The sequence below is a fragment of the Moschus berezovskii genome, chromosome 16, assembly GCF_049115385.1.
Source record: "Moschus berezovskii isolate FMDL1 chromosome 16, NW_MosBer_1.0, whole genome shotgun sequence".
Taxonomy (NCBI): Eukaryota; Metazoa; Chordata; class Mammalia; order Artiodactyla; family Moschidae; genus Moschus; species Moschus berezovskii.
The window spans coordinates 46,782,069-46,795,696 of record NC_142475.1 but is presented as its reverse complement, the minus strand read 5'-3'; the positions used below and the strand labels follow the sequence as shown (position 1 = coordinate 46,795,696).

General features: G+C 42.3%; 1 protein-coding gene across 5 annotated transcripts in view; it reads right to left on the bottom strand.

Annotated features, from left to right (window-relative positions):
• The window catches only part of EYA1 (EYA transcriptional coactivator and phosphatase 1), a 381,182-nt gene extending 373,219 nt beyond the window's left edge, over window positions 1-7,963 (bottom strand). For 2 of the 5 annotated variants that reach the window (XM_055431627.2, XM_055431630.2), the window contains exon 1: window positions 7,752-7,963. The gene's annotated coding sequence lies outside the window, so the exon portion shown is untranslated. Of the gene's footprint in view, window positions 1-7,354; window positions 7,579-7,751 lie in introns of those variants that run through there. The other 3 variants (XM_055431626.2, XM_055431629.2, XM_088844798.1) reach the window with 3 other exon arrangements.
• Window positions 7,964-13,628: the final 5,665 nt, after the last annotated feature.

The window sequence follows — 13,628 nt, the reverse complement described above, 5'->3', positions numbered from 1 at the left end:
TACTTGTGTTTCTCTGGTTTCTCTTAGCACAATATCCTAAGTATTTTACAGTCTGTGCACTTATCATTTTAATGCCTGTGTAATATTCCATCAGAGAGATGTTTCCATAAAGCGGGATATTTGGGCATTTTTTCCACTCTTTCACTATAGCATATAACACTTCAATATCTTTATTCAACAAGTTTTCTCCTTCTTTTAATTATTTCTTTAAGTATAAATTCCACATAGAATAATTAAAGGATCAAGAGGTACGATAGCCAAAAATGCTAATTCTTTTCAAGTCAAATTCACTTACTTGGATTTTTCTCTCATAACAACACTGACCCTACTGGAAGGATGAAACACAGCATTCATATTTATAAAATAGTCCAATAAAGTTGCTACAAAAGAATCTGTAATCTTGAAAACATTCATGAACCTCCCTATATCAGAGATTACCAAATTTTTGTGCTCATGACAAACTTTTGCATATTAAAACTATTGTTGCAGGGTATTTGAAAGTGAAAAGTGAAAGTGAAGTCGCTCAGCCGTGTCTGACTCTTTGCGACCCCGTGGACTGTAGCCTACCAGGCTTCTCTGTCCATGGGATTCTCCAGGCAAGAATACTGGAGTGGGTTACCATTTCCTTCTCCAGGGGATCTTCCCGACCCAGGGTATTTGAAAGCTTAACTAAATCATTGATGTAAGCATCAGTATGCTGACAAACGTAGGCATGGTTATCACACTCGTCACCTGCTTTCTTTCACTCAACATCGCTTTGGGAATAGAATCTGTTCTCACAGATTCAAGACAAAAAGTCAAAATGGGGGACTATACTCAGGCATTTTGTAATAACGTATAAGGAAAAACATGTTATTACAAATGTTATTACACCTGGGCTTCCCAGGTGGCGCTAGTGCTAAAGATCCTGCCTGCCAATACAGGAGACCTGGGTTTAATCCCTGGATCAGGAAGATCCCCTGGAGAAAAGAATAGCAATCCACTCCAGTGTTCTTCGGAGAAGGCAATGGCAAGCCACTCTAGTACTGTTGCCTAGAAAATCCCATGGACAGAGGAGCCTGGTGGGCTGCAGTCCATGGGGTCGCCACTAGTCGGAAACGACTGAGCGGTTTCACTTTCACTTTTCACTTTCACGCATTGGAGAAGGAAATGGCAACCCACTCCAGTGTTCTTGCCTGGAGAATCCCAGGGACGGGGGAGCCTGGTGGGCTGCCGTCTGTGGGGTTGCACAGAGTCGGACACGACTGAAGCAACTTAGCTGCCAGTGTTCTTGCCTGGAGAATCCCATAGACAGAGAAGCCTGGCCTGCTACAGTTCATGGGGTCACAATGAATCAGACACTACTGAAGCAACTTAGCATAAGGAAAAAGGATCAGAAAAATAGATATATCTGTATGTATGCATAACTGAATCATTTAGCTGTATACCTGAAACCAGCACATTATAAATTAACTATACTTCAATTTTTAAAAATCTTAAAAAAAGAAAAAGAAAACATCTTTAAATTTAAAAAAAGTCAAAATATTTCAGTAAACACGGGATCTTTTACCATTTTTCCAATCATTTTCCCTCTTACCTTCAGCAAGGTAACTCACCATGTCACATGACTTAGCTGGTTCAGTCTCACAGCCATTGTCATAAAATAATTTCTACTGAAGCACAGAAGTCAATGTTTCCCACAATGACAACTGGTCGCAAGCCCATGAGGGATTGGAGGAGACGTGTGCTATAATTGCACAATGCTTGAGAACTACAGGTCCACAAATCTTTTATGTCATAAAGAAATTCAGGCATCTAAGAAAAAAGTCTAAACCATAATTCCATATGAGAAACTCATCTAAAATTTCACCAGGCTGTTGTATCAGTTCTGCTGCAGTTATTGAATCTGGGGCATCGCTAGTCTTCCACAGACATTGTTTGTCCACAATGGATCACAGAAATAGTTTCTCAGCCTCCCAAGGCTCTAGTTTTACTTTTAAAATAACTTCTGCTCTTGAACAACTGGTAGCAAACTAAACGGATTCCATTCAATGGCTGTTCACTGCTGTCCAAATAACTATAACTAAATGATGAATTTTCTTACTTTATTCAAGGGAAAGGGGATCTGAAATAACTACTCCTTTGCTTTTACACAGAAAGCTCTACCATCAAATACCTTGAAGATGGTAAACATACATCACAAAAACTCATCCACAGGGGTGGAAAGCAGGGGAGTGGAGCCAGGGATAAAGATGCGGGTGGGGTGGGGTTGGACTGCGACTGCAGAGGGCATGAAGGAACTTCCCAGGTGGCTCAGTTGGTAAAGGATCCACCTGCCATGAAGGAGACCTGGGTTCCATCAGATCCTCCGGAGAAGGAAATGGCTACTCACTCCAGTACCCTTGCCTGGGAAATCTCATGGACAGAGGAGCCTGGAAAGCTATAGTTCATGGGGTCCCAAAGAGTCAGACACAACTTGGTGACTAAACCACCACCAGAACTGTTCTATATCTTAATGGCCATGATCACGTGAGTATACACAATTGTCCAAATTCATTGACTTACACACTTTACAAAGTTGATTTTTTTAATGTGCCACATTTATGTTTCCTATCAATTGTCAACCTCTTTTTTTCCCAGTACCATTAATGAAGCCACAAACAGTGTTGACAGTGATTGCCTTCTTCATCAGGGATGGTAAGTTCTTGCCCCTCCAAATCAAACATAACGTCAGTACTGGTCTTTATCCAAATGTTCACCCACCAACACTCCTCCCTAAGGCATGCAACATCTATTTCTGCTTGACTGCTTAACCCACAATAAGTTCAGCTGTCCAGAACAAAAAAGCAGTTTTAGTCACAAAAATAAGGTGCAAACATATTTCTCAGACTCTGATGTCACTTTTTTTTCTTTCATTTCTTGTTAAAATTCAAAGGCAATTTTAACCATGGTTGGAGGCAGAGACTTGAACAGTCAGCTCACTACATAATGATTTACTATAGGGGACCCAGGTTCCTCATTAGACCTTAGGATGCATGCAGATTACATATGCAGTTCAGGAGGAACTGGGGAATAAATGCCTCGCTGCTCTTTTACCCTTGACAATCACAAGAAAAGTTAAGCAAAGCAATTTCCTAATTTCCTGGCTGCTGACTCTTACTTTTAGTTGCACCTTGACAAGAGAAAGGATTGCTTGCTGCAGAATAAGACTGCAGGATTGCAGTCTCGGAGGCCAAAACACCAAAAACAAAGACGGTGATAGAGAAAGCATTAAGCGGTCAGAAAAAAAAGCACTGACTCAAGGTTTCTTTGGATTTCACTCTTCTTAAAATCAAAGGACAACTTACATTAGAGCAAACCTTGAAATGGTTAACAAAGGCTTCTCCCTTGAATTTACTAAGAGAAGAGCTACCGGGTGACATAATGTGATGGGAATATACATGGTATGGGATGTTGTGATGGAGCCACAGAAGAAAGCTGTGGAATCCAAGTTCCATTTAGGGCAGGAATCACCCGAAACCTCCTTGACTGACAGCCAACTTGCTTCTGCATCTTTGTTTCTGGGGACAGAAATTCACCAACTTGGCACGCCACTTGGTCTACAGCTGGAAGGTTTAACCTTTACGAGCCTTTCCCTTGTACTGAGCTGAAATAGACCTATCAACACCTTCTCTTCTAGGGTCCATTTTTCTTCTGCACCAAACACGGATGTATTTTAATATGCCCCTGATACAAAGTAATCCCTGAAACATCAGAAGATTACGATGATATTTCCTAAGATTACAATCCGATCTCCTCTCAAGCCCCCAAATTTAATTACTCATCTTTTTAGAAATGCTCTGATTCCCCTCCCCGCCAACCCCCGCCACAACATGTCTGTGGTCAGTGGCCTCTGGAGCCAAACACTACCAGCGCTTATGAGCTTAGGGACACACAAACTCTTCTGAAAACGATCTGAGATATCCATTCAGCTTTGTGTAATATGCCAACCTCAAAACCATTCCATTAGTTTCCTTTTTTCAAGTCACTGGCAGAAATGATGAACAGAAAGCCCCAGACAGCTAGTCCTGATGCAGCCAAGGGGAGAGAAAAAGACCACTGTAGACGTAGGGAAGGTAGGGAGGGATCTGAGTCAGTTACTCTGTCACTCATCAACTCTGTAATCTCGGAAAGATTAATGAACCTCTTGAAACTTGTTTCTTTTTTTCCCACTGTCTTGCATTTATTCACACAGACAATAAGAATTGGTACAAATAATAAACACTGCTTTAAATACAAATAAATGGCTCTGGTTTCTAAATGAAACAGCTCTAGATAATTCAAAGTTAAGTATATTCTAAGTTTCTATTAAAAATAGAAGACTATTTTGTATTAAGTCCTATTTCACCATAACTTTTAGAGGAACTTAAGGATAAAACGGTGAATTCTATACTTTTAGAAGTCACCAGAAAAATGGGAGATAATTCTCTAACCTCCCTGAACTTTCCTCCAAACAGAGAGTTACTTGCATCTTAGACTGAGTTCATAAATGAAGGAAGAATAACATTTAAAGATATAGGAAAAGTGTTACCGAGAAGTGTTATGAGAATTTCTCTGAACACCTTCTGTGAATTATGAAACCTCACTATGCTGAAGTTTTGGTTCAAGTGTCTTAAATTCATTTATGCTCATGAAAGAAAGAAATGTTAGTCACTCAATCGTGTCTGACTCTTTGGGATCCTATGGACTGTAGCCTCTATGGGCTGTAGCCTGCCAGGCTCCTCTGTCCATGGAATTCTCTAGGCAAGAACACTGGAATCGGTTGCCATTCCCTTCTCCAGATGATCTTCCCAACTCAGGGATGGAACTCGGGTCTCCTGCACTTCATGCAGATTCCTCCATCCGAGCCACCAGGCCAGCTCATTTACACTCATAAGAAGACTTAATGAGCTTGTTTCTTTATCTATACAACGACATCAATAACATCTAATAGGATGGAGAAGGTTGATAATACATCCCACACATAGTACATGCTCAATAAATGTGAATGGATGATGATAATCATTTAGTAAAGGATGAAAGGTCATAAAACTATAATGCACTATGCTTCATCGTTTCTAGTTTTTTACACACCAAAATTATCATAAGTCAATTGTGTAAGGATAGCTGGACACTTCAGTATTTCAGGTTACTAAGACAATTAGTGCAACAATCTTTTTCTTGTTATGCTCCCTCTCTTTAATTACCTTTTATGAACATTTTGACTTTTTTATAAGCTAAATAATCCCACTAATTGATGTTTTCATACTTATTTTGTAACATCTTATATTAACACTTTCCTCCGCCTTTTCCCCAAGGCCTTCATATGTTCCAAATTGTGAAACGTGTTAGCTTCTGCTCTCTTCCAAATAGGGAACACATCTGACTTAGTCCATTTGGCCTGACATCAAAACCCTTTCCAATCTGTCCCCAGCTAAGGTCCCTCCACATCTCTCCTGCGTCCGGGTCTCCTGCTCACCTGCAGTTTCCCCAGACTAGTTCCCCATGCCCTTAGTGATAACAGCTCTCTGCTTGGAGGACACACCTTCCACCCAGATTGCTACACAGCCTTCAAGGCCCATCCAGTCCTGCCTCTGGGAAACCTGTCCATCTATTTCCCCATACAAGTACTAGTCCTATGAGTCACAATCGTCCACAAAACTGCTCCTTCAGGGCAGAAACCATCTGAATCCATGTAATAAGATGTTCGGTACATGGCATGTTTCCCAGTGCTAGGCTGAATGAACAGTTCTGAGCTAGAGACAGAGGACATTCAGGGTTCGAGGGTCTCTGAACAGGATGGAGGAAGGCCTTCCTTGGCCTCCATGGACATCTTGCTTCTGCATCAGTCCTGCTCTTCCCATTTTTACCTGGCATCCTTGGTGCTGACACCACTGATTCTTTGGAATATATAATCAACTTACATTTCTTAACAGGTTTGAGATCTCTTATCCAATTTTCCCCCCAAAATCTGGACATATTTTATTTTATAATTGGGAGAAATTTGCTTTACAATGTTGTGTTGTGTTTCCACACTACAACTCAAATCTGCCATGCTGTGCTTGGTGGCTCAGTCTTGTCTGACTCTTTACAAGCCCATGGACTGTAGCCGGCCGGGTTCCTCTGTCCATGGAGATTTTCCAGGCAAGAATACTGGAGTGGGTTGCCATGCCCTCTTCCAGGGCATCTTCCCAACCTAGAGATCCAGCCCAGGTCTCCTGCATTGCAGGCAAATCACCCATAATTATACATATATCACCTCCCTCTTGAACTTCCTTCCCCTCCTCCGCATTCCACCCCTCTAGGCTGTCACAGAGCACCAGGTTGGGCTCCCTGTCCTATACAGCAACTTTGCACCAGCTTCTAGAAGCCTTGAGTTTTAGGAGATGACTTACCTAGCTAGTGTTAGTCAGTCTGGCTCCGAGAACAAAAAAAAAATTGGATGTATTTGGCATTGGAGGGCATGGCAACCCACTCCAATGTTCTTGCCTGGAGAATCTCCATGGACAGAGGAGCCTGGCCAGCTACAGTCCATGGGCTTGTAAAGAGTCAGACAAGACTGAGCCACCATGGTACCACAGCATGCCAGATTTGAGTTGTAGTGTGGAAACCCAACACAACATTGTTTTTTTTTTTTTTTATTTCTAAAAAAGAATTTTATTAAAAAAGCACAAATGCAAAGAAATGAACAGAGGAAAATTTATGCGTCGAACCTGGACTGGTCACTTATGATAATATACATGCTACAATTCCAACACAACATTGTAAAGCAAATTTCTTCCAATTATAAAATAAAATATGTCCAGATTTAGGGGGGAAAAAATTTGGATGAGAGAAGATCTCAATTGAAGTAAACAATGATAGTTTATAACATTTGCATTATTCTCACCTTCCCCCGTCCATCTTCACCAAAGCTAAAGCAGAGATCCTGTTTATTTTTCCTCGCTTCCCTAATTATTCATAGAATAATAATGCCTCGCCCTCGTTGACCTCCTCCAAGTCATCTGCTACTTCTTTTAACTCCAGGGGCTACAAGGCACTAAATATATTCGTTTGTCCAGGCGGCTCCCCAAATATTTCCTATCACTGGAGCTTCAAGCACAAGCACCCGTCCAAGAGAGCAATCGCAACAGCAAATAAGGCCAAAATGACCGCCCCCCACTTTCCGTCCCCCGACGTCCCCATCAGTCATAACCTCCCCCCAAAGAACACCCACCGGCCCCAGACACAGCCCTCACGTGAAGCGCCCTGATGCCGCCGAGGGCCGGGGGCGACGCCCGCGTCCCCCAGCGGCTCGCCCGACGCGCGTCCCCATTATTGCGCGCGCCGCCGCCCCCTTCCAGGTGGCTCCGCGTACCTGGCGGCGGCGTCCACGCCGAGGAGGAGGCCGAGGCTGCGGCGGCGCGGGGGGCGCGTGGCGGGCGGCGCGCGCGCGATCACGGGCAGGGGTCGGGGCGCCGCGCCTGGCTGCACCCACTGCTCGCCCCCCGCTCGCCCCCCAGACGCGATTGCCAGCCTCCTGGCCCGGGTGGGGCCGCGGGCGTCGCGGCCCCGGGCTCTCTCGGCTGCGGCCTCGGAGCCCAAGGGTCAGATTTCTTTTCACAACAAAGTCTCCTGGTCACCGCAACCCCACTGGAGGCCAACGCCGGCCGGGCGGCCCGGGAAGGGGCGGGAGCCCGGCCGCCGGGGCCACGGTGGGAAGGGAGCGCGCGAGCGGAGGGTGGCCGGCGACCGGGCCCGGCGGCTGGACTTACTCGGGTCACAACTTCGGCGACGCGGGGCCGAGGATCCGGTTCTTCCAAAACCAAACCGAAAATGGGTATCGGAGAGGCCGAGGCAGCGCTAAGAGGGGTTCTGTGCTGGTGTTTAGGGCCCAAACTGCTCTGGCTTCCAGAAATTCGAGCCAGTCGAAGCTTTTTTCTTTCTTTCCTTCTGAAACGCGCCTGTGCCTCCTGGTCGCGGGCCGCCCTTGGCGCGGCTCTAAGTGCTCAGCGACACGGGGGCCGGTACTGGCGAGGGGAACCCTGCTTCCAGCACCCCGGGTCTTCCCAGTACCCCCTTCCCCTCCAACCGCCCTCCCCCCCCAACCCCTCACCGGGCCCCAACTACCCTCGGCCCGCAACCTGGAGTCTGGGCCTGGTGCCCACTCCCCCAGGGTGACTCGGACGCCTGGGCCCTCGCAGTGTTTCCACTGAGCCAGAGGGTGGTGGGGTTTTCTCTGTTAACAAGGAGGAACTAGGTGGAGGTGGGTGGAGTGACACGGTGATTTTTTTTTTTCATGGTGGAGTGGGGAGGGTGTAAAGAAATAAGCAGTCACACTGAAACTTATCAAAACGTCCAGAATTCAAATAATTTTGCAATTGGTCTTAAAATTAGGTACTCTTCTTAGAGCAAGGGAAACTGAGGCAAAGAGTGGTAAGTGGATTCCCCAGAATCGTGCTTGGGGGCCTGGACTAAAGGTCCACGTCTAACCCTGTATCCTTGCTATTAAATGTTTTGCCTTTCTGGGTATCAAGGTACCCTTTGGGAGGGTAGGGGTGAGATTCTGTCACCTCAGAGTCCCTTTGCATCTGTAATAGGAGCTAAAGAGACTCTTGATTCAACCTGTAAAGAATTTCAGCATTGGATGAAGCAGTGTGTGTGTGTGTGTGTGTGTGTGAGAGAGAGAGAGAGAAAGAGAGAGACTCAATAGTGTCTGACTCATTTGCGACCCCATGGACAGTAGCCTGCCAGGCTCCTATATCCATGCAATTTTCCCAGCAAGAATTCTGGAGCAGGTTGCCATATCCTCCCCCAGGGGATCTTCCAGACCCAGGGATGGAACACTTGTCTCTTGCATCTCCTGCAGTGGCAAGTGGATTCTTTACCACTTGTGCCATCTGGAAAGCCACCAAAGCATCCATTACAGGTAGGTAATGTGAGATATTCCTTCTTTGGGAACTTCCTCTTACTTGATTCGGATCCAATCACAAGCAGTGAAAGATATGCAAATACCTTCATGATTTGCTCTTATAAGGACTCAGTGAGCCTTCAAATGTTTGCACTTCTCTCTCCCTCTCAAATGAAATCCCTTCCCCACCCCCCACTCAATTATTCACATCAAAAGAGATAAGGTAAGCTAAGGGGCCTTGGAAAGCATAAAGCAGGGCATGAATACAGGTATTATGGTACACACTCTTTCAAAATCGGCTAGATTCATGAGCTTTGCTGTTTCTATTAGTCATTGAGTATCTGTTGACTTGTAGGAGGTACCACGAAGTGCCAGGCAGAACAGAGACCTAATCCTTCACCTTCAAAGACCACAGATTATAGATTAGGAGATAAAACCAACACCCTGGAGGTAATTGGAAATCTACACAAAGAGTGATTTTTGATCCTATCTGTTGAATGTTTATGTGTAGACAGACACAGTTTTCAAAATACACTGTGTATTGGGTGAAGGGGCTTCCTAGTGGCTCAGTGGTAAAGAATCCTCCTGCCAAGCAGGAGACATGGGTTCAGTCCCTGGGTTGGGAAGATCCTCTGGAGGATGGCATGGCAATCCACTCCAGTATTCTTGCCTGGGAAATCCCATGGACAGAGGAACCTGCCAGGCTACAGTTGCAAAAGAGTTGGACGAGACTTATCAACTAAACAATGACAAACAACAATTGGGTGAAGAGGACTTCAGGTAGAAGTCAATGCACTATGTTAACCCAATTAGACCCCAATACCTTGTCCAAATAGAAACTTTATACAAATCAGCCAGTTGATAAGGATGGCTTTGCCTTTTTTAATTCATCACTTATTATTTCTACCCTTTCACAAATATAAGGAATTTCCATAACATAAAGTGAATCCAGAATCTCTTAAAGCATAGGTAATCAAAAGTATTATTTCAACAGTGAGCAAACAGTAACCCCAAACTACCAAATATGTGTCTGCTAAGACCTCATCAAAGCCCATGAAAGTTTCTCTTGTTAGACTACAGGCTTGTTATTTATTTGAAAATCATATTTTGAAAAATCAGTATAGTCAAGTAAAATATAATCTAAAATGTTTATGTTTTAATACAAGGAGTCATTTGATCCTTAGCCTTGGTCTTTTCTTAAAAAAAAAAATATATATATATATATATAAAACAACTTTGAACCCAAATGTCCTACCATTTTATTTTTTCAACTTCTGGAAACCTTGATTCATTTGGCCCCTGGATAAAAACACATCTAATTTTTGAACCAGTTTCTGAGTTTGAAGGTGTGGAGAATTAGTTCATTATTACTCTTTCAGAAATGCCAAGTGTTTAAAATATTGGAAATCCTAGATTCAGACGATAGAGTCATATTTAGAATTTTCTTTTAAGGAAAATTGTTATTTGGGCAAAGTACATTTATTTCAGCACAGTATACAAATTCTTCATATTCTCCAAAACGGGAGTAGCAGGAGCCAATTTATCGAGTATAATGTATTCCAGACACTTGCTGGAATAAACAATGTTCTTGAGCCCCTCAGATGCATAGCCAGTAGGGAGCTGTTGACTACTTGAGGTTTTTGCACATCTCTCAGCCAAATCAGAAATCCAAATCCCAAATCAGTCACAGGCACACAGCATGGATTTACAGTCCTGCCTGGGCGTAGGGTCACAATCTGCAAATGAATTATACCACCCAAGACAGGTTTATTTTTGACATAAAATATGCTTTTTTTTTTTCACTTGACATGAATGCAACTATGAATAAAATTTTCAATAAGAACGTAAATGTCTTTTGCAACGCAAGCCAAAATCCAATAAAACATACATTCACAATTCTCCATTTGAGGCTACATGAGAGTTTATATTCATCTATTGATGTATATATAGAGATACATTTATCTTCTGGATTGCCATGTGAGTAACTAGTAAATGCCATAAGGACTCAATTACGTATCTGTTGGTTTATATTGAACTTAGAACATTCAGCTGTTTACATGTCATAAAATGCTAATCCTAACTGCTGGCCTAACCTGCATTGTGTGCAATTAAAAAAAAAAATGAGAAAGTTTTTTTGCACAAAAATTCCTTAAATGTAGAGTTATAATGTGGCTTATGGCATAAATATAGAACACATGTGACAGAAATGTACATCGACATCCGAGTCCTCAAACTTTCAAATACAGATCCACAGAAGGCAGAGGGCAAAAATCAACAGGAGTTTTGTAGTTCTTTGAGCATTTGTATTCCGCCTATACTGACAGGTATGTTATGACTAGGCCTGATTCAAAGACCTCTCTCTCACACACACACAGCCCACATGTTTTTAAACAGTCCTTTGTTATTTAGTTTGGCAGTGTAATTTCATCTAGAAAATATCACCAAATGCACCAAATGGGAGTCTTCATAAGGAAAGTGAAGATCCAGCCCACAAGTTTAGATTGAGATTTCCTCAGAGCATCAGGGAGAGAGGACTGGACGGTATGGGAACAGCCAAGAGTGAAGCCAACTCTGCAGGTACGAGTTGGAGATGCTCTTATGTACAGGAACCATTAAAAAAAACAAACGTTTACAAGGCCAGTCATTTTCCCCTTGCCCTGGCCTGTCTCTTCTCACTCGGTTAAATCACTGAGTACCATGAGGAAGCGTGTTAAGTCCTTGAGTGTAGAGTACATCTCGATGGAAAGCATATTCGAAAGGACTAGAATGATTATTCCAAGACATGGTCCCTTTACCCTAGGACCTTTATATTATAGAAAGTGCACGTCTTTTTAGTCTACTGGAATATTTTATAATCTGAAAGTTAAATGTCAATGCCTATTGCTCTCTTAAAAAAAAAAAAAAGTGTGTGAGATAAACCAGGGAAAAGTCTACTCACTGCCCGGGAACTTATTACATGAGCCATAAATTTTTGACCTTTCCATCCAATTTCTTGTTACATTAGGATTGGTTTTCTAAACCATGCTGACTCATGTTAGGAAATACATTTCCTCCTATCGAGACTTCTTAACGTCATCAAATTCTTTAATCACACCAGGGATTTTGGAAGTATGCAGTAAGAGGACCTGGGGTAAAGTGAACAAGTTTAAGTTTACTTTTATCTTTATGCACTTCTAGCTTAGGATAGCAAGTGAGGGGTTCAAGGCTAGGATTCTTGGCCAGGTTGCTACTAAAGACCTATAGATAATTTTCAGGTGACGTTTTACCCCTATCTTTTGTCTCATAAAAGTTTACTATGGCAAACTTTATAGTATGTTTGAGTAATTTTAAAAAACACGTATGTTTTATTGATTTTTTCTTTTTAGATGAGTCTCCCAAAGTGATTGAGATGCAACCCTTCTGCATATTTCATTTGCCTGCTTTTCTTCTCTTTTTATCATCTTTCTCTCTCTGCATATACATACTTTTCACTGTCAACCACTGCTGTAGGTGGAGCTTTCCTGAAGCTTCCAGTTTGCTTTTATCCAGATCATTCTACTTGTTAACATATCCACTTGGAAGCTGCCTTTACCTTTACAAAGAGAGGATATTTAACAAGTGCTCTGGGGGAATATGATTCCTCAATGTGGAAGTCACTGGTTTCTCCCCCCAGCCCGAAGGCAATGGCCTGACTGTTCCTTTTACGTTCCTATAATATCAGATGACAAACAAGCATCAGATTTATTCTTCTTTCTCATAACTTAGAAATGTAAAAAATAGCACCTCTTCCTCCAAGAATAAAATTGTCAGTGCATTTTTAAAACATCCAACACAACTGTCCCTTCAGTATAGTCTGGAACAGAACTGTATGCTTTATAAGTAAACTCTAATGGCCAGTGGAATGGAAATATTTGGCAGCTTGACTCATGAAGAGTATGGAGTAGGACCTCAAGTTTATGACTTCTAGATTATATTTCCCCAGAACTATTGCTTGTACTTATCTAGGTTAAATCTCATTTGCTATTTCCTGACCAAGTATTTGGCAAGATAGCTGATAGTACTTTTATTGACTTTAGGTTTACAGTTGTAAATTACTGTTGAACTTCTAAAAAATCTATTCCATGTTGTAAGTTCTATCGTCATGCAAAAATAAAACTCAACAGTTTACTTTGACTTCAGAAAGCCTAGGATAAGAAACCTTGAATTCATTGAAAAGAGGTAACATAAAGGGTTATTCTATAAATGTATAGATTGTGGACTGAGGCCCATTTAGATGAAGCAATCATCTCTGTCTTAGCCAACAGTACGCCTGAAGAATAGCACCAGAGGTAGCTATAAAGATAATTTCTAACTGCCTTGCCTTTCATGCAAAGCCAAGCACCATCTAAGTGCCAAATTTAGTGCCAAAGGAGTAGTGAAAGGAAGAAAGCAAACTATCCATTGTTTGTTTGATAAGCATAAAATATTTAGAGTGAGGAAAATTATGTTTCCAACACTGTAATTGTCTTTATTTCTTAACATGTAACAAGAGGCATTGAGGAGATGTTCTAGATAATGAAATCCTAGTGTGTCCTTGAACATTACTCAGATATTCAGAGAGTTGAACTGCTGATTGAAGTTGACTTCTTTTGTTCCTATTTTGGTTTATGCCTGTTTTTTTCCTTTGTTTTATTCTTTGCCTCCATGTGGTTTCTCTCCTAACAGCAGATATTTTGTTTGCTTGCTTTGTTTTGCTAGGGTATTCTATTTTATCAAACAAATG